Raw genomic sequence first — 25,859 nt, 5'->3', positions numbered from 1 at the left:
TCGTGACTCGGTTGGCCCGATGTCTGAGCTGTGAGGAGCTGTAATGGTGGTTGATCAGGATCGAGGCCTTCAGCTCCTCGTCTCAGACCTCAGACACTAGCCCATAATGTCGTAAATGAGCCTTCGGAGCCTCCTCCACGTACAACACAGCACCATCACCCTCCTCCACAGCACCATCACACTCCTCCACAACACCATCACACTCCTCCACAACACCATCACCCTCCTCAACAGCACCATCACCCTCCTCCACGGACAACACCATCACACTCCTCCACAGCACCATCACCCTCCTCACATACAACACAGCACCATCACCCTCCTCCACAGCACCATCACCCTCCTCCATGTTAAACACAGCACCATCACCCTCCTCCACAGCACCATCACACTCCTCCATGTTCAACACAGCACCATCTCCCTCCTCCATGTTCAACACAGAACCATCACCCTCCTCCATAGCACCATCACACTCCTCCACAGCACCATCACCCTCCTCCATGTTCAACACAGCACCATCACCCTCCTCCATGTTCAACACAGCACCATCACCCTCCTCCACAGCACCATCACCCTCCTCCATGTTCAACACAGCACCATCACCCTCCTCCACAGCACCATCACCCTCCTCCATGTTCAACACAGCACCATCACCCTCCTCCACAGCACCATCACCCTCCTCCATGTATAACACAGCACAATCACCCTCCTCCACAGCACCATCACCCTCCTCCACATACAACACAGCACCATCACCCTCCTTCACGTACAACACAGCACCATCACCCTCCTCTACGTACAACACAGCACCATCACCCTCCTTCATGTACAACACAGCACCATCACCCTCCTCTACATATAACACAGCACCATCACCCTCCTTCATGTACAACACAGCACCATCACCCTCCTCTACGTACAACACAGCACCATCACCCTCCTTCATGTACAACACAGCACCATCACCCTCCTCCACGTACAACACAGCATCATCACCCTCCTCTACGTACAACACAGCACCATCACCCTCCTCCATGTACTCCACAGCACCATCACCCTCCTCCACAGCACCATCACCCTCCTCCACATACAACACAGCACCATCACCCTCCTCCACAGCACCATCACCCTCCTCCACAGCACCATCACACTCCTCCATGTTCAACACAGCACCATCTCCCTCCTCCATGTTCAACACAGAACCATCACCCTCCTCCATAGCACCATCACACTCCTCCACAGCACCATCACCCTCCTCCATGTTCAACACAGCACCATCACCCTCCTCCATGTTCAACACAGCACCATCACCCTCCTCCACAGCACCATCACCCTCCTCCATGTTCAACACAGCACCATCACCCTCCTCCACAGCACCATCACCCTCCTCCATGTTCAACACAGCACCATCACCCTCCTCCACAGCACCATCACCCTCCTCCATGTATAACACAGCACAATCACCCTCCTCCACAGCACCATCACCCTCCTCCACATACAACACAGCACCATCACCCTCCTTCACGTACAACACAGCACCATCACCCTCCTCTACGTACAACACAGCACCATCACCCTCCTTCATGTACAACACAGCACCATCACCCTCCTCTACATATAACACAGCACCATCACCCTCCTTCATGTACAACACAGCACCATCACCCTCCTCTACGTACAACACAGCACCATCACCCTCCTTCATGTACAACACAGCACCATCACCCTCCTCCACGTACAACACAGCATCATCACCCTCCTCTACGTACAACACAGCACCATCACCCTCCTCCATGTACTCCACAGCACCATCACCCTCCTCCACAGCACCATCACCCTCCTCCACATACAACACAGCACCATCACCCTCCTCCACAGCACCATCACACTCCTCCACAGCACCATCACACTCCTCCATGTTCAACACAGCACCATCTCCCTCCTCCATGTTCAACACAGAACCATCACCCTCCTCCATAGCACCATCACACTCCTCCACAGCACCATCACCCTCCTCCATGTTCAACACAGCACCATCACCCTCCTCCATGTTCAACACAGCACCATCACCCTCCTCCACAGCACCATCACCCTCCTCCATGTTCAACACAGCACCATCACCCTCCTCCACAGCACCATCACCCTCCTCCATGTTCAACACAGCACCATCACCCTCCTCCACAGCACCATCACCCTCCTCCATGTATAACACAGCACAATCACCCTCCTCCACAGCACCATCACCCTCCTCCACATACAACACAGCACCATCACCCTCCTTCACGTACAACACAGCACCATCACCCTCCTCTACGTACAACACAGCACCATCACCCTCCTTCATGTACAACACAGCACCATCACCCTCCTCTACATATAACACAGCACCATCACCCTCCTTCATGTACAACACAGCACCATCACCCTCCTCTACGTACAACACAGCACCATCACCCTCCTTCATGTACAACACAGCACCATCACCCTCCTCCACGTACAACACAGCATCATCACCCTCCTCTACGTACAACACAGCACCATCACCCTCCTCCATGTACTCCACAGCACCATCACCCTCCTCCACAGCACCATCACCCTCCTCCACATACAACACAGCACCATCACCCTCCTCCACAGCACCATCACACTCCTCCACAGCACCATCACACTCCTCCATGTTCAACACAGCACCATCACCCTCCTCCACAGCACCATCACCCTCCTCACATACAACACAGCACCATGACCCTCCTCCACAGCACCATCACACTCCTCCATGTTCAACACAGCACCATCTCCCTTCTCCACAGCACCATCACCCTCCTCCATGTTGAACACAGCACCATCACCCTCCTCCACAGCACCATCACCCTCCTCCATGTTGAACACAGCACCATCACCCTCCTCCACAGCACCATCACCCTCCTCCATGTTGAACACAGCACCATCACCCTCCTCCACAGCACCATCACCCTCCTCCATGTTGAACACAGCACCATCACCCTCCTCCACATACAACACAGCACCATCACCCTCCACCATGTATAACACAGCACCATCACCCTCCTCTACGTACAACACAACACCATCACCCTCCTCCACGTACAACACAGCACCATCACCCTCCTCTACGTACAACACAGCACCATCACCCTCCTCCATGTACAACACAGCACCATCACCCTCCTCCATGTACAACACAGCAACATCACCCTCCTCTACGTACAACACAGCACCATCACCCTCCTCCACGGACAACACAGCACCATCACCCTCCTCTACGTACAACACAGCACCATCACCCTCCTCCACGTACAACACAGCACCATCACCCTCCTCCACGGACAACACAGCACCATCACCCTCCTCTACGTACAACACAGCACCATCACCCTCCTCCACGTACAACACAGCACCATCACCCTCCTCCACGGACAACACAGCACCATCACCCTCCTCTATGTACAACACAGCACCATCACCCTCCTCCATGTACAACACAGCACCATCACCCTCCTCCATGTACAACACAGCACCATCACCCTCCACCATGTACAACACAGCACCATCACCCTCCTCTACGTACAACACAGCACCATCACCCTCCTCCATGTACAACATAGCACCATCACCCTTCTCCATGTACAACACAGCACCATCACCCTCCACCATGTACAACACAGCACCATCACCCTCCTCCACAACACCATCACCCTCCTCCATGTACAACACAGCACCATCACCCTCCTCCACGTACAACACAGCACCATCACCCTCCTCCACGTACAACACAGCACCATCACCCTCCTCTACGTACAACACAGCCCCATCACCCTCCTCTACGTACAACACAGCACCATCACCCTCCTCCATGTACAACACAGCACCATCACCCTCCTCCACGGACAACACAGCACCATCACCCTCCTCTACGTACAACACAGCACCATCACCCTCCTCCATGTACAACACAGCACCATCACCCTCCTCCACAACACCATCACCCTCCTCCATGTACAACACAGCACCATCACCCTCCTCCATGTACAACACAGCACCATCACCCTCCTCCATGTACAACACAGCACCATCACCCTCCTCTACGTACAACACAGCACCATCACCCTCCTCCATGTACAACATAGCACCATCACCCTTCTCCATGTACAACACAGCACCATCACCCTCCACCATGTACAACACAGCACCATCACCCTCCTCCACAACACCATCACCCTCCTCCATGTACAACACAGCACCATCACCCTCCTCCACGTACAACACAGCACCATCACCCTCCTCCACGTACAACACAGCACCATCACCCTCCTCTACGTACAACACAGCACCATCACCCTCCTCTACGTACAACACAGCACCATCACCCTCCTCCATGTACAACACAGCACCATCACCCTCCTCCACGGACAACACAGCACCATCACCCTCCTCTACGTACAAAACAGCACCATCACCCTCCTCCATGTACAACATAGCACCATCACCCTTCTCCATGTACAACACAGCACCATCACCCTCCACCATGTACAACACAGCACCATCACCCTCCTCCACAACACCATCACCCTCCTCCATGTACAACACAGCACCATCACCCTCCTCCATGTACAACACAGCACCATCACCCTCCTCCATGTACAACACAGCACCATCACCCTCCTCCATGTTCAACACAGCACCATCACCCTCCTCCATGTTCAACACAGCACCATCACCCTCCTCCATGTTGAACACAACACCATCAGCTACGGTTTGTCTAGAGGTGGGGAACAGACCTCTTACCCCCTATTGACCCCCCAGCCACCTCATGACCTCACTGACCTCTGCAGATTCATGGTACAAGCACACACAATCTCTGACCTTCATTGAGATGGACGCGAGCTCCTCCCTGCGTATCTCCAGCTCTATGTGCATTGGGGGGGAGTCCAGGTGAAAAACCACAAGCCTCTAACGACCCGATGAAGTTGGCAACATAAATTAGACAGTCACACTAGAACATGAAACTTTATTTTATTTTTGATACAGCCAGATTCCAACAGATGTTTAGCCTATAAACAGATCCTGGAGGCAGATTGTCTGCTGTACCAGATGATCAGCATAAGGAGACATACGGACCATGCCTGTTAACTGGCATAATGCCTGGGCCGGTTATACTGTACACACAACAACAGTAGAGGTACGACTACCTCGTCTGAAGGACAGTGATGCACAATTACAGGAATATTCATCACCTAGTGTAAGGTAGAGTACCATCATCATCACCACCTAGTGTAAGGTAGAGTACCATCATCATCATCACCTAGTGTAAGGTAGAGTACCATCATCATCATCACCTAGTGTAAGGTAGAGTACCATCATCATCATCACCTAGTGTAAGGTAGAGTACCATCATCATCACCTAGTGTAGGGTAGAGTATCATCATCATCATCATCATCATCACCTAGTGTAAGGTAGAGTACCATCATCATCATCACCTAGTGTAAGGTAGAGTACCATCATCATCATCACCACCTAGTGTAAGGTAGAGTACCATCATCATCATCATCATCACCTAGTGTAAGGTAGAGTACCATCATCATCACCTAGTGTAGGGTAGAGTATCATCATCATCATCATCATCATCATCACCTAGTGTAAGGTAGAGTACCATCATCATCATCACCTATTGTAAGGTAAAGTACCATCATCATCACCTAGTGTAAGGTAGAGTACCATCATCATCATCATCATCACCTAGTGTAAGGTAAAGTACCATCATCATCATCACCTAGTGTAAGGTAAAGTACCATCATCATCATCACCTAGTGTAAGGTAGAGTACCATCATCATCATCACCTAGTGTAAGGTAAAGTACCATCATCATCATCACCTAGTGTAAGGTAGAGTACCATCATCATCATCATCATCATCATCATCATCATCATCATCACATAGTGTAAGGTAGAGTACCATCATCATCATCATCATCACCTAGTGTAAGGTAAAGTACCATCATCATCACCTAGTGTAAGGTAAAGTACCATCATCATCATCATCATCATCATCATCATCACCTAGTGTAAGGTAGAGTACCATCATCATCATCACCTAGTGTAAGGTAGAGTACCATCATCATCACCACCTAGTGTAAGGTAGAGTACCATCATCATCATCATCACCTAGTGTAAGGTAGAGTACCATCATCATCACCTAGTGTAGGGTAGAGTATCATCATCATCATCATCATCATCATCATCACCTAGTGTAAGGTAGAGTACCATCATCATCATCATCACCTAGTGTAAGGTAAAGTACCATCATCATCACCTAGTGTAAGGTAGAGTACCATCATCATCATCATCACCTAGTGTAAGGTAGAGTACCATCATCATCATCATCATCACCTACTGTAAGGTAAAGTACCATCGTCATCATCACCTAGTGTAAGGTAAAGTACCATCATCATCATCATCACCTAGTGTAAGGTAGAGTACCATCATCATCATCATCATCATCATCACCTAGTGTAAGGTAGAGTACCATCATCATCATCATCATCACCTAGTGTAAGGTAAAGTACCATCATCATCATCATCATCACCTAGTGTAAGGTAGAGTACCATCATCATCATCATCACCTAGTGTAAGGTAGAGTACCATCATCATCATCACCACCTAGTGTAAGGTAGAGTACCATCATCATCATCATCACATAGTGTAAGGTAAAGTACCATCATCATCATCATCATCACCTAGTGTAAGGTAGAGTACCATCATCATCATCATCACCTAGTGTAAGGTAGAGTACCATCATCATCACCTAGTGTAGGGTAGAGTATCATCATCATCATCTTCATCATCATCACCTAGTGTAAGGTAGAGTACCATCATCATCATCATCACCTAGTGTAAGGTAAAGTACCATCATCATCACCTAGTGTAAGGTAGAGTACCATCATCATCATCATCACCTAGTGTAAGGTAGAGTACCATCATCATCATCATCATCACCTAGTGTAAGGTAAAGTACCATCATCATCATCACCTAGTGTAAGGTAAAGTACCATCATCATCATCATCACCTAGTGTAAGGTAGAGTACCATCATCATCATCATCATCATCATCACCTAGTGTAAGGTAGAGTACCATCATCATCATCATCATCACCTAGTGTAAGGTAAAGTACCATCATCATCATCATCATCACCTAGTGTAAGGTAGAGTACCATCATCATCATCATCACCTAGTGTAAGGTAGAGTACCATCATCATCATCATCATCATCATCACCTAGTGTAAGGTAGAGTACCATCATCATCATCATCATCACCTAGTGTAAGGTAAAGTACCATCATCATCATCATCACCTAGTGTAAGGTAGAGTACCATCATCATCACCACCTAGTGTAAGGTAGAGTACCATCATCATCATCATCATCATCATCACCTAGTGTAAGGTAGAGTACCATCATCATCATCATCATCATCACCTAGTGTAAGGTAGAGTACCATCATCATCATCATCACCTAGTGTAAGGTAGAGTACCATCATCATCATCACCTAGTGTAAGGTAAAGTACCATCATCATCATCACCTAGTGTAAGGTAAAGTACCATCATCATCATCATCATCACCTAGTGTAAGGTAAAGTACCATCATCATCATGTGACCTTGAAATGAGCCCTTAGACCTATAATACTGCTGTTATAACTGAAATGAGCCCTTAGGTCTACCCTATAATACTGCTGTTATAACTGAAATGAGCCCTTAGGTCTAACCTATAATACTGCTGTTATAACTGAAATGAGCCCTTAGACCTATAATACTGCTGTTATAACTGAAATGAGCCCTTAGGTCTACCATATAATACTGCTGTTATAACTGAAATGAGCCCTTAGGTCTACCCTATAATACTGCTGTTATAACTGAAATGAGCCCTTAGGTCTACCCTATAATACTGCTGTTATAACTTAAATGAGCCCTTAGGTCTACCCTATAATACTGCTGTTATAACTGAAATGAGCCCTTAGGTCTACCCTATAATACTGCTGTTATAACTGAAATGAGCCCTTAGGTCTACCCTATAATACTGCTGTTATAACTTAAATGAGCCCTTAGACCTATAATACTGCTGTTATAACTGAAATGAGCCCTTAGGTCTACCCTATAATACTGCTGTTATAACTTAAATGAGCCCTTAGGTCTACCCTATAATACTGCTGTTATAACTGAAATGAGCCCTTAGGTCTACCCTATAATACTGCTGTTATAACTGAAATGAGCCCTTAGACCTATAATACTGCTGTTATAACTGAAATGAGCCCTTAGACCTATAATGTATGTATGTCTGGTAGAGATTACTAGATAAGATACTGTATGTCTGGTAGAGACTACTAGATTAGATACTGTATGTCTGGTAGAGACTACTAGATAAGATACTGTATGTCTGGTAGAGACTACTAGATAAGATACTGTATGTCTGGTAGACTACTAGATAAGATACTGTATGTCTGGTAGACTACTAGATAAGATACTGTATGTCTGGTAGAGACTACTAGATAAGATACTGTATGTCTGGTCATCATCATCACCTAGTGTAAGGTAGAGTACCATCATCATCATCATCACCTAGTGTAAGGTAGAGTACCATCATCATCATCATCATCATCACCTAGTGTAAGGTAAAGTACCATCATCATCACCTAGTGTAAGGTAGAGTACCATCATCATCATCATCACCTAGTGTAAGGTAAAGTACCATCATCATCATCACCTAGAGTAAGGTAGAGTACCATCATCATCATCATCATCATCACCTAGTGTAAAGTAGAGTACCATCATCATCATCATCACCTAGTGTAAGGTAAAGTACCATCATCATCATCATCATCATCACCTAGTGTAAGGTAAAGTACCATCATCATCATCACCTAGTGTAAGGTAGAGTACCATCATCATCATCACCTAGTGTAAGGTAGAGTACCATCATCATCATCATCATCACCACCTAGTTTAAGGTAAAGTACCATCATCATCATCACCTAGTGTAAGGTAGAGTACCATCATCATCATCATCATCATCATCATCATCACCTAGTGTAAGGTAAAGTACCATCACCATCATCACCTAGTGTAAGGTAGAGTACCATCATCATCATCACCTAGTGTAAGGTAAAGTACCATCATCATCACCTAGAGTAAGGTAGAGTACCATCATCATCATCATCATCATCACCTAGTGTAAGGTAGAGTACCATCATCATCATCACCTAGTGTAAGGTAGAGTACCATCATCATCATCATCATCATCATCACCTAGTGTAAGGTAAAGTACCATCATCATCATCATCACCTAGTGTAAGGTAAAGTACCATCATCATCATCATCACCTAGTGTAAGGTAGAGTACCATCATCATCATCATCACCTAGTGTAAGGTAAAGTACCATCATCATCATCACCTAGTGTAAGGTAGAGTACCATCATCATCATCATCATCATCATCATCATCACCTAGTGTAAGGTAGAGTACCATCATCATCATCATCACCTAGTGTAAGGTAGAGTACCATCATCATCATCACCTAGTGTAAGGTAAAGTACCATCATCATCATCACCTAGTGTAAGGTAAAGTACCATCATATAATACTGCTGTTATAACTGAAATGAGCCCTTAGGTCTACCCTATAATACTGCTGTTATAACTGAAATGAGCCCTTAGGTCTACCCTATAATACTGCTGTTATAACTGAAATGAGCCCTTAGGTCTACCCTATAATACTGCTGTTATAACTGAAATGAGCCCTTAGGTCTACCCTATAATACTGCTGTTATAACTGAAATGAGCCCTTAGGTCTACCCTATAATACTGCTGTTATAACTGAAATGAGCCCTTAGACCTATAATGTATGTATGTCTGGTAGAGACTACTAGATAAGATACTGTATGTCTGGTAGAGACTACTAGATAAGATACTGTATGTCTGGTAGAGACTACTAGATAAGATACTGTATGTCTGGTAGACTACTAGATAAGATACTGTATGTCTGGTAGACTACTAGATAAGATACTGTATGTCTGGTAGAGACTACTAGATAAGATACTGTATGTCTGGTAGAGACCCTACTAGATAAGATACTGTATGTCTGGTAGAGACTACTAGATAAGATACTGTATGTCTGGTAGAGACTACTAGATAAGATACTGTATGTCTGGTAGAGACTACTAGATAAGGATCAGTTCGGTCAGGATCAGTTCGGTCAGGATCAGTTCAGCCAGGATCAGTTCGGTCAGGATCAGTTCGGCCAGGATCAGTTCAGCCAGGATCAGTTCGGCCAGGATCAGTTCGGTCAGGATCAGTTCAGTCAGGATCAGTTCGGCCAGGATCAGTTCAGCCAGGATCAGTTCGGTCAGGATCAGTTCGGTCAGGATCAGTTCAGTCAGGATCAGTTCGGTCACAAAGGACGGACAGAAATCAGTTGGCTCAAAACACAAACAATAAAGCGCATCTGTCCCAAATGCCAAATCGTCTAAATTAGGTATTTTTTTACACACACACACCACACACACACACACACACACACACACACACACACACACACACACACACACACACACACACACACACACACACACACACACACACACACACACACACACACACACACCTTACCACCACCCATCTCTGCTAAACGAAACCTTTTCATAAACTCATTAAATTGGCTAATTTATAGTAGCACTAATTAACTCAACCAATGGATTATTTATGAGTGTTCTATACAAGGAGAACAGGGATACGGGAAGCCCTTCTGAAGAGGAGAGGGGGATGAGGGAGAGAGAGAGGGGAGAGAGAGAGAGGGGAGAGAGAGAGAGGGGGGGCGAGGGAGAGAGAGAGGGGAGAGGGAGAGAGGGGAGATGAGGGAGATAGAGGGGGTCGAGGGAGAGAGAGAGAGGGGAGAGGGAGATAGAGGGGGTCGAGGGAGAGAGAGAGGGGAGAGGGAGAGAGAGAGGGAGAGAGAGAGAGGGGGGATGAGGGAGATAGAGAGGGGGGAGAGAGAGATAATATTTTATCTAATGAGCAGCTGCATGAACCCCAAACTATAATTTACAAATGATCAACATTGTTTGGCTGAAGTACCTGATAATTAGCTAGCACATACTGCAAGAGGCATTTTCACACTGCATTGTTCTTAGCTCAGGGCTAAAACAGGCCCCAGGCTAGTTTATCCTGTGTTCACACAAGCATTTGTTAACCCTGTGGTAAGCTTTAGTCTTGGGATAAGGATTCACACTTGTATACCAAAGCCCTGGGCTAACGGACAAACATACCAACATGTTATCTGCCAAGCGACCACTGTTAGAAGACAGACAGTACAGTATAAAGAAGGGCTAAAACTGTAGAGTTGGTTTTTTGACAAAAGTTTAAACGTGTCACTTTCACGAGGTTGAAAGTAATAACATGTTCAACTACTTAAAACTCTTTCCCCTCCTCCTCTAGTGTCCCCTCTTTCCCCTCCTCCTCTAGTGTCCCCTCTTTCCCTCCTCCTCTAGTGTCCCCTCTTTCCCCTCCTCCTCTAGTGTCCCCTCTTTCCCCTCCTCCTCTAGTGTCCCCTCGTTTCCCCTCCTCCTCCTCTAGTGTCCCCTCTTTCCCCTCCTCCTCTAGTGTCCCCTCTTTCCCCTCCTCCTCTAGTGTCCCCTCTTTCCCCTCCTCCTCTAGTGTCCCCTCTTTCCCCTCCTCCTCTAGTGTCCCCTCTTTCCCCTCCTCCTCTCGTGTCCCCTCTTTCCCCTCCTCCTCTAGTGTCACCTCTTTCCCCTCCTCCTCTAGTGTCCCCTCTTTCCCCTCCTCCTCTAGTGTCCCCTCTTTCCCCTCCTCCTCTAGTGTCCCCTCTTTCCCCTCCTCCTCTCGTGTCCCCTCTTTCCCCTCCTCCTCTAGTGTCCCCTCTTTCCCCCCCTCCTCCTCTAGTGTCCCCTCTTTCCCCTCCTCCTCTCGTGTCCCCTCTTTCCCCTCCTCCTCTAGTGTCCCCCTCTTTCCCCTCCTCCTCTAGTGTCCCCTCTTTCCCCTCCTCCTCTAGTGTCCCCTCTTTCCCTCCTCCTCTAGTGTCCCCTCTTTCCCCTCCTCCTCTCGTGTCCCCTCTTTCCCCTCCTCCTCTAGTGTCCCCTCTTTCCCCTCCTCCTCTCGTGTCCCCTCTTTCCCCTCCTCCTCTAGTGTCCCCTCTTTCCCCTCCTCCTCTAGTGTCCCCTCTTTCCCCTCCTCCTCTCGTGTCCCCTCTTTCCCCTCCTCCTCTCGTGTCCCCTCTTTCCCCCCCTCCTCCTCTAGTGTCCCCTCTTTCCCCCCCTCCTCCTCTAGTGTCCCCTCTTTCCCCCCCTCCTCCTCTAGTGTCCCCTCTTTCCCCCCCTCCTCCTCTAGTGTCCCCTCTTTCCCCTCCTCCTCTAGTGTCCCCTCTTTCCCCTCCTCCTCTCGTGTCCCCTCTTTCCCCTCCTCCTCTAGTGTCCCCTCTTTCCCCTCCTCCTCTAGTGTCCCCTCTTTCCCCTCCTCCTCTCGTGTCCCCTCTTTCCCCTCCTCCTCTAGTGTCCCCTCTTTCCCCTCCTCCTCTAGTGTCCCCTCTTTCCCCTCCTCCTCTAGTGTCCCCTCCTCCTCTAGTGTCCCCTCTTTCCCCTCCTCCTCTAGTGTCCCCTCTTTCCCCTCCTCCTCTAGTGTCCCCTCTTTTCCCTCCTCCTCTAGTGTCCCCTCCTTTCCCCTCCTCCTCCTCTAGTGTCCCCTCTTTCCCCTCCTCCTCTAGTGTCCCCTCTTTCCCCTCCTCCTCTAGTGTCCCCTCTTTCCCCTCCTCCTCTAGTGTCCCCTCTTTCCCCTCCTCCTCTAGTGTCCCCTCTTTCCCCTCCTCCTCTAGTGTCCCCTCTTTACCCTCCTCCACACTGTCCCCTCTTTCCCCTCCTCCTCTAGTGTCCCCTCTTTCCCCTCCTCCACACTGTCCCCTCCTCCTCTAGTGTCCCCTCTTTCCCCTCCTCCTTTCCCCTCCTCCTCTAGTGTCCCCTCTTCCCCTCCTCCTCTAGTGTCCCCTCTTTCCCCTCCTCCTTTCCCCTCCTCCTCTAGTGTCCCCTCTTTCCCCTCCTCCTCTAGTGTCCCCTCTTTCCCCTCCTCCTCTAGTGTCCCCTCTTTCCCCTCCTCCTTTCCCCTCCTCCTCCTCTAGTGTCCCCTCTTTCCCCTCCTCCTCTAGTGTCCCCTCTTTCCCCTCCTCCTCTAGTGTCCCCTCTTTCCCCTCCTCCTTTCCCCTCCTCCACACTGTCCCCTCTTTCCCCTCCTCCACACTGTCCCCTCTCTCCCCTCCTCCTCTAGTGTCCCCTCTTTCCCCTCCTCCACACTGTCCCCTCCTCCTCTAGTGTCCCCTCTTTCCCCTCCTCCACACTGTCCCCTCCTCCTCTAGTGTCCCCTCTTTCCCCTCCTCCTTTCCCCTCCTCCTCTAGTGTCCCCTCTTTCCCCTCCTCCTCTAGTGTTTCCTCTTTCCCCTCCTCCACACTGCCCCCTCCTCCACAGTACTGTCCCCTCCTCCACCATCGTACTGTACCCTCCTCCTCCACAGTACTGTCCCCCCCCTCCTCCACAGTACTGTCCCCTCGTCCTCCACACTGTCCCCTCCACCCCCTCTATACTGAACCCTCCTCCACACTGTCCCATCCTCCTCCACAGTACTGTCCCCTCCTCCTCCACAGTACTTTCCCCTCCTCCTCCACAGTACTGAGCCCTCCTCCACATTACTGCCATCCCCTTCCTCTCCAGTACACAGTACTGTCCCCCCCTCCTCCACAGTACTGTCCCCTCCTCCCCCACAGTACTGTCCCCTCCTCCACAGTACTGTCCCCTCCTCCCCCACAGTACTGTCCCCCCTCCTCCACAGTACTGTCCCCTCCTCCTCCACAGCACTGTCCCCTCCTCCTCCACAGCACTGTCCCCTCCTCCTCCACAGCACTGTCCCCTCCTCCTCCACAGTACTGTCCCCTCCTCCTCCACAGCACTGTCCCCTCCTCCTCCACAGCACTGTCCCCTCCTCCTCCACAGTACTGTCCCCTCCTCCTCCACAGCACTGTCCCCTCCTGCTCCACAGCACTGTCCCCTCCTCCTCCACAGCACTGTCCCCTCCTCCTCCACAGCACTGTCCCCTCCTCCACAGCACTGTCCCCTCCTCCACAGCACTGTCCCCTCCGCCACAGTACTGTCCCCCTCCTCCCCCTCTGTACTGTCCCCTCCTCCTCCACACTGTCCCCTCCTCCTCCACACTGTCCCCTCCTCCCCCACAGTACTGTCCCCCCCTCCTCCACAGCACTGTCCCATCCTCCACAGTACTGCCCCCCCCTCCTCCACAGTACTGTCCCCTCCTCCTCCACAGCACTGTCCCCTCCTCCTCCACAGCACTGTCCCCTCCTCCCTCCACAGCACTGTCCCCTCCTCCTCCACAGCACTGTCCCCTCCTCCTCCACAGCACTGTCCCCTCCTCCACAGCACCGTCCCCTCCTTCTCCACACCGTCCCCTCCTTCTCCACACTGTCCCCTCCTCCTCCACACTGTCCCCTCCTCCCCCTCTGTACTGTTCCCTCCTCCACACCGTCCACTCCTCCTCCACACTGTCCCCTCCTCCCCCTCTGTACTGTCCCCTCCTCCTCCACACTGTCCCCTCCTCCTCCACACTGTCCCCTCCTCCCCCTCTGTACTGTCCCCTCCTCCCCCTCTGTAATGTTCCCTCCTCCACACCGTCCCCTCCTCCACACCGTCCCCTCCTCCTCCACACTGTCCCCTCCTCCCCCTCTGTACTGTTCCCTCCATCTCCCAGCCTACTCAACCCGTGACCACATCCTACTTGTTCCATTATTGCAGTTCCAGACTCCACCCCAGTCCTTGGAGCCCTCAGTAGATCTATCCCCAGATGTTCATGTCTGTTCTGCTTGAGCTGATGATAAATTAAACCCCAAAACAACACATCCCAAATGGCACCCTATTCCCTATATAGTGCACTACTATAGACCAGAGCCCTATTCCCTATATAGTGCACTACTTTAGACCAGAGCCCTATTCCCTATATAGTGGTACTACTATAGACCATAGCCCTATTCCCTATATAGTACACTACTATAGACCAGAGCCCTATTCCCTATATAGTACACTACTATAGACCAGAGCCCTATTCCCTATATAGTGCACTACTTTAGACCAGAGCCCTATTCCCTATATAGTGCACTACTTTAGACCAGAGCCCTATTTGGCACTCAATAACAGCACCACGGGAGGCCAGTCAATACCCATCCAGATCCTCTCAGAGCGGTTATAAATTAAAGTGAACAGACCAGCAGACCACACAGCAGAGCAAAGGGTCACGATTCTTTTAAAAAACACTCTATTTCTTGTTAAGGGACGGTCACAAATGACTGCATCTGAGGAAATCATCAGATTTCTAGGCTAGACTGAGTGACCTGTCCAAACTGACCGATAGCTCAAGACAATAGACTGGTGGTGCCAGGTAGGCAGCTTTCATTCTGGGTGAGTGGGAAGGAACCAGCCCAGACTACGGGGTCTATGGGCTGGGTTGTATGAGTTAACTGACTCTAGCAGGGCTGGGTTGTATGAGTTAACAGACTCTAGCAGGGCTGGGTTGTATGAGTTGACCGACTCTAGTAGGGCTGGGTTGTATGAGTTAACCAACTCTAGCAGGGCTGGGTTGTATGAGTTGACCGACTCTAGCAGGGCTGGGTTGTATGAGTTAACTGACTCTAGTAGGGCTGGGTTGTATGAGTTAACCGACTCTAGCAGGGCTGGGTTGTATGAGTTAACTGACTCTAGCGAGGGGGTAATCGGAACAATATCGTATCAGGATATTATTTTGGATAATATATCATAGACAGTAACATTATGCTAGTTGGCTATACCATAGACAGTAACATTATGCTAGTTGGCTATACCATAGACAGTAACATTATGCTAGTTGGCTATACCATAGACAGTATCGTTATGCTAGTTGGCTATACCATAGACAGTATCGTTATGCTAGTTGGCTATATCATAGACAGTATCGTTATGCTAGTTGGCTATATCATAGACAGTATCGTTATGCTAGTTGGCTATATCATAGACAGTAACATTATGCTAGTTGGCTATACCATAGACAGTAACATTATGCTAGTTGGCTATACCATAGACAGTAACATTATGCTAGTTGGCTATATCATAGACAGTAACATTATGCTAGTTGGCTATACCATAGACAGTATCATTATGCTAGTTGGCTATACCATAGACAGTAACATTATGCTAGTTGGCTATACCATAGACAGTATCGTTATGCTAGTTGGCTATACCATAGACAGTATCGTTATGCTAGTTGGCTATACCATAGACAGTATCATTATGCTAGTTGGCTATATCATAGACAGTATCGTTATGCTAGTTGGCTATACCATAGACAGTAACATTATGCTAGTTGGCTATACCATAGACAGTAACATTATGCTAGTTGGCTATACCATAGACAGTATCATTATGCTAGTTGGCTATACCATAGACAGTATCATTATGCTAGTTTGCTATATCATAGACAGTATCGTTATGCTAGTTGGCTATACCATAGACAGTATCATTATGCTAGTTGGCTATACCATAGACAGTATCATTATGCTAGTTGGCTATACCATAGACAGTAACATTATGCTAGTTGGCTATACCATAGACAGTAACATTATGCTAGTTGGCTATACCATAGACAGTAACATTATGCTAGTTGGCTATACCATAGACAGTATCATTATGCTAGTTGGCTATACCATAGACAGTATCATTATGCTAGTTGGCTATACCATAGACAGTATCATTATGCTAGTTGGCTATACCATAGACAGTAACATTATGCTAGTTGGCTATACCTGCACCAAAACTCGTGTTTTTTATTTCTTTCATAGTTTGTTCTCAGTCTTCTTTTTAAATAAAGAATCCATTTATTTTGAGTACTTTGATTTCCATGACAGATCAAAACTTGTTTTCTCATTTCTGTCTTGTGCCTCTGCAGCAGACATGGTGAGCAATATGTTTGGAACATCAAATCGCAGTAAAAATCACAGTATCAAATCGCTATACATATCTTATCGGCACCTAAGTATGGTGCCACGGTCTGAAATAGAACTTTCTATTTCTGAAGCAGATCGCGCTGCAAGTCCTGCCTCTCCCGTCTCCTCATTGGTTTATAGAAGCAGGTGCCATCTCCTCATTGGTTGTCGGCGCATTGGGGAGTTGGTGGCTTAGGTTGGGTTGGACGACTGGGCATAGACTTCGGCATTGCCTCATTCATTTATTTTTTTTGGTCTACACGAACTTCAGAAGGAAAAAAAAACCTTTGCCGAAATGTGGTCTCATAAAAGTGTTTGGGAGCCTTTACAGTCACACATTAGGCAGGGCTGTGTGAAGTGATTGGTTCGGTAGAGAGGGTGTGTCCGTTCCATGGTGAATGACTGCAGGTGTTAATTAACCTTCTGAACACATCAATATTACTCAAAACAACCAACCCTGGTTTTCACTACTTCTAATACACAGTAACCTTTTTAAAAAACAGGGGGCTTGGGGCTGTTGTCGTTCATTTAATGTGGTGTAGCCTAAACCCTGTAACTGTACCAGGAACACAATGGTGATGAAAATCAATCCATCAATACTTTTTATGTGGACACACACACACACACACACACACACACGCACACACACACGCACACACACACACACACACACACACACACACACACACACACACACACCTACAATGGCTGTGAGTAGGCTTAACTCTAGACGACAGAAAAGTGTCCCTACATAGCGCCCCGTGTCTCTACATAGCGCCCCGTGTCCCTACATAGCGCCCCGTATCCCTACATAGCACCCCGTGTCCCTACATAGTGCCCCGTGTCCCTACATAGTGGCCCCGTGTCCCTACATAGCGCCCCGTGTCCCTACATAGCGCCCCCGTGTCCCTACATAGTGGCCCCGTGTCCCTACATAGCGCCCCGTGTCCCTACATAGTGCCCCCGTGTCCCTACATAGTGGCCTCGTGTCCCTACATAGCACCCCGTGTCCCTACATAAGGGCCCCGTGTCCCTACATAGCGCCCCGTGTCCCTACATAGCGGCCCGTGTCCCTATTATTACCACATTTGATATGTTTCGTCCCCCAAATGGTAATGTGTCCCAATTGGCACCCTATTATCACTGCTTTTGACCAGGGCCCTCTTACATCAACTAGAAAGACAGAGAACGGCTGAGGAGCACACAGAGCAGCTCTATATGGTCACCTGACACAGCCAATAGGATCATTTCACCTGGCTTTAGTTCATTCATCTCATCTTCAGTTCAACAGGTTCATCAAAACACGGGATCTCCCTGTAAGGATCTCCCTGTAAGGATCTCCCTGTAAGGATCTCCCTGTAAGGATCTCCCTGTAAGGATCTCCCTGTAAGGATCTCCCTGTAAGGATCTCCCTGTAAGGATACAGGATCTCCCTGTAAGGATCTCCCTGTAAGGATCTCCCTGTAAGGATACAGGATCTCCCTGTAAGGATCTCCCTGTAAGGATCTCCCTGTAAGGATGTTCTGCTTTCTCTGTAGACTCCCAGACAAACCTTCAGACTTCACACTGGTTTGTTATGCAACTCTTTTAGATCATCTACTAGCATACATACGGGTCATACCTCCCCCAGTCAGTCTCTAATATACACATAACCTGCATACCTCCCCCAGTCAGTCTCTAATATACACATAACCTGCATACCTCCCCCAGTCAGTCTCTAATATACACATAACCTGCATACCTCCCCCAGTCAGTCTCTAATATACACATAACCTGCATACCTCCCCCAGTCAGTCTCTAATATACACATAACCTGCATACCTCCCCCAGTCAGTCTCTACTCTAATATACACATAATGAAACCTGCATACCTCCCCCAGTCAGTCTATAATATACAGATAACCTGCATACCTCCCCCAGTCAGTCTATAATATACAGATAACCTGCATACCTCCCCCAGTCAGTCTCTAATATACACATAACCTGCATACCTCCCCCAGTCAGTCTCTAATATACAGATAACCTGCATACCTCCCCCAGTCAGTCTCTAATATACACATAACCTGCATACCTCCCCCAGTCAGTCTCTAATATACAGATAACCTGCATACCTCCCCCAGTCAGTCTCTACTCTAATATACACATAACCTGCATACATCCCCCAGTCAGTCTCTAATATACACATAACCTGCATACCTCCCCCGGTCAGTCTCTAATATACACATAACCTGCATACCTCCCCCAGTCAGTCTCTAATATACACATAACCTGCATACCTCCCCCAGTCAGTCTCTAATATACACATAACCTGCATACCTCCCCCAGTCAGTCTCTAATATACACATAACCTGCATACCTCCCCCAGTCAGTCTCTAATATACACATAACCTGCATACCTCCCCCAGTCAGTCTCTAATATACACATAACCTGCATACCTCCCCCAGTCAGTCTCTAATATACACATAACCTGCATACCTCCCCCAGTCAGTCTCTAATATACAGATAACCTGCATACCTCCCCCAGTAAGTCTCTAATATACACATAACCTGCATACCTCCCCCAGTCAGTCTCTACTCTAATATACACATAACCTGCATACCTCCCCCAGTCAGTCTCTAATATACACATAACCTGCATACCTCCCCCAGTCAGTCTCTAATATACAGATAACCTGCATACCTCCCCCAGTCAGTCTCTACTCTAATATACACATAACCTGCATACCTCCCCCAGTCAGTCTCTACTCTAATATACACATAATGAAACCTGCATACCTCCCCCAGTCAGTCTCTACTCTAATATACACATAACCTGCATACCTCCCCTAGTCGGTCTCTACTCTAATATACACATAACCTGCCTACCTCCCCCAGTCAGTCTCTACTCTAATATACACATAATGAAACCTGCATACCTCCCCCAGTCAGTCTCTACTCTAATATACACATAACCTGCATACCTCCCCCAGTCAGTCTCTACTCTAATATACACATAATGAAACCTGCATACCTCCCCCAGTCAGTCTCTACTCTAATATACACATAACCTGCATACCTCCCCTAGTCGGTCTCTACTCTAATATACACATAACCTGCCTACCTCCCCCAGTCAGTCTCTACTCTAATATACACATAATGAAACCTGCATACCTCCCCCGGTCGGTCTCTACTCTAAATATACACAGTATAGTCCAGGCTGCCTACGAGAGACGTGGAGCCTGGAGCCTAGAGATGGTTGGGCCGTTGCTATGGTGACCATTATGTTACAACTCCAACATGTTGCCGTCCACAGTGTTTGTCCAAGCTGGTGGTTCAAGATCTCTACTAGTCTACCCATTCTGCTTTTCTGCCTTTACTGGTGCTCTGCTCCCTGCTTAGTTAGAAACACTCATTAGAGTGTTGTGGGCGTGGCCAGATACAGTAATACGACTGTTCTCTAACTTGTGGGGGTGGCCAGATACAGTAATACGACTGTCCTCTAACTTGTGGGCGTGGCCAGATACAGTAATATGACTGTCCTCTAACTTGTGGGCGTGGCCAGATACAGTAATACGACTGTCCTCTAACTTGTGGGCGTGGCCAGATACAGTAATACGACTGTCCTCTAACTTGTGGGGGTGGCCAGATACAGTAATACGACTGTCCTCTAACTTGTGGGCGTGGCCAGATACAGTAATACGACTGTCCTCTAACATGTGGGCGTGGCCAGGCATGGCAATACGACTGTTCTCTAACTTGTGGGGGTGGCCAGATACAGTAATACGACTGTCCTCTAACTTGTGGGCGTGGCCAGGCATGGCAATACGACCGTCCTCTAACATGTGGGCGTGGCCAGGCATGGCAATACGACCGTCCTCTAACATGTGGGCGTGGCCAGGCATGGTAACAACAGAGTGCTCAGACACCAGACAAGCAGATCAACAGGAAACACCCACCAGCCTATATTAACCTGTCACCGTGCATTTGAACACCATGTGTGTCTGTATTCTTAACACTGAAGGAAATAAAGAACGTCGATTGGGACAGACTCAGGTTGTGATTGGTCACGCCCACCCATTTACCGTATCTGGCCACGCCCACAACACTCTAATGAGTGTTTCTAACTAAGCAGGGAGCAGAGCACCAGTAAAGGCAGAAAAGCAGAATGGGTAGACTAGTAGAGATCCTGAACCACCAGCTTGGACAAACACTGTGGACGGCAACATGTTGGAGTTGTAACATAATGGTCACCATAGCAACGGCCCAACCATCTCTAGGCTCCAGGCTCCACGTCTCTCGTAGGCAGCCTGGACTGTTCTGGTCAGCTCCTGTTGACTGAGAACTATTTGGGATACAAGTTGATTTGTAGAGCAGTGATTCAGTGCAGCCTGACTAGCTACTAGCTATCTCAAAACACCCAGCGAGAGTCAGGGTGTCGGAAGAGGAGATTTATCCATGTTTCTGTGAAATGAGTACAGAGTACCTAATACATAATGAGTACAGAGTACCTAATACATAATGAGTACAGAGTACCTAATACATAATGAGTACAGAGTACATTATACATAATGAGTACAGAGTACCTAATACATAATGAGTACAGAGTACATTATACATAATGAGTACAGAGTACCTAATACATAATGAGTACAGAGTACCTAATACATAATGAGTACAGAGTACCTAATACATAATGAGTACAGAGTACCTAATACATAATGAGTACAGAGTACCTAATACATAATGAGTACAGAGTACCTAATACATAATGAGTACAGAGTACCTAATACATAATGAGTACAGAGTACCTAATACATAATGAGTACAGAGTACCTAATACATAATGAGTACAGAGTACCTAATACATAATGAGTACAGAGTACCTAATACATAATGAGTACAGAGTACCTAATACATAATGAGTACAGAGTACCTAATACATAATGAGTACAGAGTACCTAATACATAATGAGTACAGAGTACCTAATACATAATGAGTACAGAGTACCTAATACATAATGAGTACAGAGTACCTAATACATAATGAGTACAGAGTACATATTACATAATGAGTACAGAGTACCTAATACATAATGAGTACAGAGTACCTAATACATAATGAGTACAGAGTACCTAATACATAATGAGTACAGAGTACCTAATACATAATGAGTACAGAGTACCTAATACATAATGAGTACAGAGTACATATTACATAATGAGTACAGAGTACCTAATACATAATGAGTACAGAGTACCTAATACATAATGAGTACAGAGTACCTAATACATAATGAGTACAGAGTACATTCTAAAGCGCCAGCCCATCCCAGTAGAGTTTCCTCTTAAGAAATCCCCTGACTATAAGGCATGGCTCTATATTGATTAGTCTTCCTGGACTCTAGGCCTAAACGGATGAATGAGAATTCACTTTTTTTAAACACCACTTTTTAAAACCTTGAATTCTGGGTTCTGCTTGTTCTGCAATATTACCAGGCAGCAAAAATCACTTTTACGGTAAAGAGCCTCCCTTCCTCCCCTCTGATATAAATTAGTCTACAGAAAGCTGTGGATCTGATAGGAGCTCCTGGTGTTCGTCCAAAATGGCACACTAATTTCCAAAATAGTGCACTGCTTTTGTCCAGGGCACACATTAAAAGTAGTGCACTATAAAGGGAATAGAGTGCTATTTGGGACCCACCCCTAATGTCTGAGAGATTCTACTGAGGATAATGGCATGAAGTTATCCAGTTAAGGATGGCCTTACAGAGAACCAATGGTTCCCCGCCTCCCCGCCAGAACACCTCCCCGCCTTCATGCCCGTGTGCCTCCCCGCCTCCCCGCCAGAACACCTCTCCGCCTTCATGCCCGTGTGCCTCCCCGCCTGCCTGTCCGAACGCCTGCCCAAACGCCTGCCCAAACGCCTGCCCAAACGCCTGCCCAAACGCCTCCCCGAACGCCTGCCCAAACGCCTCCCCGCGAGGCTGTTGCTAATGGAGATAAAGCGTCAATATAGCAATATGAATGATGCAGAGGACCGGTCCGGTGAACACAGTCCAAATGGACCAGCCATGTACCTGATAATATCAGGATCCAACCTTCAGTTAGTGGACCAGCCATGTACCTGATAATATCAGGATCCAACCTTCAGTTAATGGACCAGCCATGTACCTGATAATATCAGGATCCAACCTTCAGTTAATGGACCAGCCATGTACCTGATAATATCAGGATCCAACCTTCAGTTAATGGACCAGCCATGTACCTGATAATATCAGGATCCAACCTTCAGTTAATGGACCAGCCATGTACCTGATAATATCAGGATCCAACCTTCAGTTAATGGACCAGCCATGTACCTGATAATATCAGGATCCAACCTTCAGTTAATGGACCAGCCATGTACCTGATAATATCAGGATCCAACCTTCAGTTAATGGACCAGCCATGTACCTGATAATATCAGGATCCAACTTTCAGTTAATGGACCAGCCATGTACCTGATAATATCAGGATCCAACTTTCAGTTAATGGACCAGCCATGTACCTGATAATATCAGGATCCAACCTTCAGTTAATGGACCAGCCATGTACCTGATAATATCAGGATCCAACCTTCAGTTAATGGACCAGCCATTAAATAGTCCAGCCACCCAAACTATTTACATTGACACCCACCTTTGTTTTTACACTGCTGATACTCGTTGTTTATTGTGTGTAGTCACTTTACCCCTACCTACATGTACAAATGACCTCGACTAAACTGTACCCCCGCACATTGACTCGGTACCGGTACCCAATTTATATAGCCTCCACATTGACTCTGTACTGGTACCCCCTGTATATAGCCTCCACATTGACTCTGTACTGGTACCCCCTGTATATAGCCTCCACATTGACTCTGTACCAGTACCCCCTGTATATAGCCTCCACATTGACTCTGTACAGTAACACCCTGTATATAGCCTCCACATTGACTCTGTACCAGTACCACCTGTATATAGCCTCCACATTGACTCTGTACTGGTACCCCCTGTATATAGCCTCAACATTGACTCTGTACAGTAACACCCTGTATATAGCCTCCACATTGACTCTGTACCGGTACCACCTGTATATAGCCTCCACATTGACTCTGTACCGGTATCCCCTGTATATAGCCTCCACATTGACTCTGTACCGGTATCCCCTGTATATAGCCTCCACATTGACTCTGTACCGGTACCACCTGTATATAGCCTCCACATTGACTCAGTACCGGTACCCCCTGTATATAGCCTCCACATTGACTCTGTACCGTAACATCCTGTATATAGCCTCCACATTGACTCTGTACCGGTACCACCTGTATATAGCCTCCACATTGACTCAGTACCGGTACCCCCTGTATATAGCCTCCACATTGACTCTGTACCAGAACCCCCTGTATATAGCCTCCACATTGACTCTGTACCAGAACCCCCTGTATATAGCTTCCACATTGACTCAGTACTGGTACCCCCTGTATATAGCCTCATTATAATTATTGTGTTACTAGCTAGCGTTACATGTGTGATCTGTGTAGTAATATTATTCATATTTGCATTGCTAGCTATAGCCTAATGTTAGCTAGTTATAGCCTAATGCTAGCTGCTGTAGCCTAATGCTAGCTATAGCCTAATGTTAGCTAGCTATAGCCTAATGCTAGCTGGCTGTAGCCTAATGCTAGCTATAGCCTAATGCTAGCTGGCTGTAGCCTAATGCTAGCTATAGCCTAATGCTAGCTAGTTATAGCCTAATGTTAGCTAGCTATAGCCTAATACTAGCTGGCTGTAGCCTAATGTTAGCTAGCTAACATTGAACCTGGTTGGTTAGCTACCTGCAGATTCATGCAGGGTAGTAACGTCATGAGTTGAGATTATGGTTCATTGTTTAGCTAGCTAGCTGCATGTCTAAACAAAAGACTCCACTATGCAAGTAACCATTTCAAAACAATGTTCATGATGTTACTACGACAACTGTCGATAGATGTAGCTGATAAATTCACTCGGTTATCTTGTTGCCTAGTTAAATAAAGGTTGAACAAAAATAATTAATAATATATACTCCTATTTCCAAGCCCTCTCATTGAGTGTGCCAGAGCGCAGAATAATTTACGAATTTACGAACGCTCAACACCCATATGGCCGGTGTCAGTAAAAGTTGGCAAAAAGCATAATTAAATTGTTGCCTGCAGCACAGTTTCAGTCACTAACACTCTGGATAACATTAAACAGCCTAACCAGCTCTGCTAGGCTGAGTAAAAATGGTCAGAGTGATGTGTTCTCTCGTGTGTCTGGGAGTAGCTAGCAAGCTAACCAACGCTAGCCAGTTAGCTTGGGTGTTTGACTGCTGCTGTTAGGACAGAACGCTCAGATCAACTCCTCAGCCAGAGCGTCCAGTGTGCAGCTCTGAACGCTCCGAGAGCCAAACACTGAATTTACGAACGAACGAACAATATGACAACGCTCTGAGTTTACAAATGCCCAGAGCACACAATGCATGAACACACCTGTAATATAAACCAGTCTTTAGTCTTGAACTGGTTGTTTAGTACAGTACCGTACTCCCTCTGTTTAGCATTCAAATTTTGCCTCGTTAGACCGAATTGAGCCGGTCGGTCACAGACGTGATCGAGGGTAAAGTCACTCAAATGTGATTGAGGGTAAAGTCACTCAAATGTGATTGAGGATAAAGTCACTAAAATGTGATTGAGGGTAAAGTCACTAAAATGTGATTGAGGGTAAAATCACCAAAGAATGCACTGATAGCTACA

The 25,859-nt window shown here is 47.3% G+C and overlaps 1 protein-coding gene across 1 annotated transcript in view; it reads right to left on the bottom strand.

Moving 5' to 3' along the window:
* Positions 1–25,859, bottom strand: part of LOC109886741 (partitioning defective 3 homolog B) — a 174,008-nt gene that overhangs the window by 121,178 nt on the left and 26,971 nt on the right. The gene's annotated exons all lie outside the window — the stretch shown is intronic.

This window comes from Oncorhynchus kisutch, linkage group LG2 (assembly GCF_002021735.2).
Source record: "Oncorhynchus kisutch isolate 150728-3 linkage group LG2, Okis_V2, whole genome shotgun sequence".
Lineage (NCBI taxonomy): Eukaryota > Metazoa > Chordata > Actinopteri > Salmoniformes > Salmonidae > Oncorhynchus > Oncorhynchus kisutch.
The sequence above is the reverse complement of the archived record's forward strand: the minus strand, read 5'-3'. Positions and strand labels throughout refer to the sequence as shown.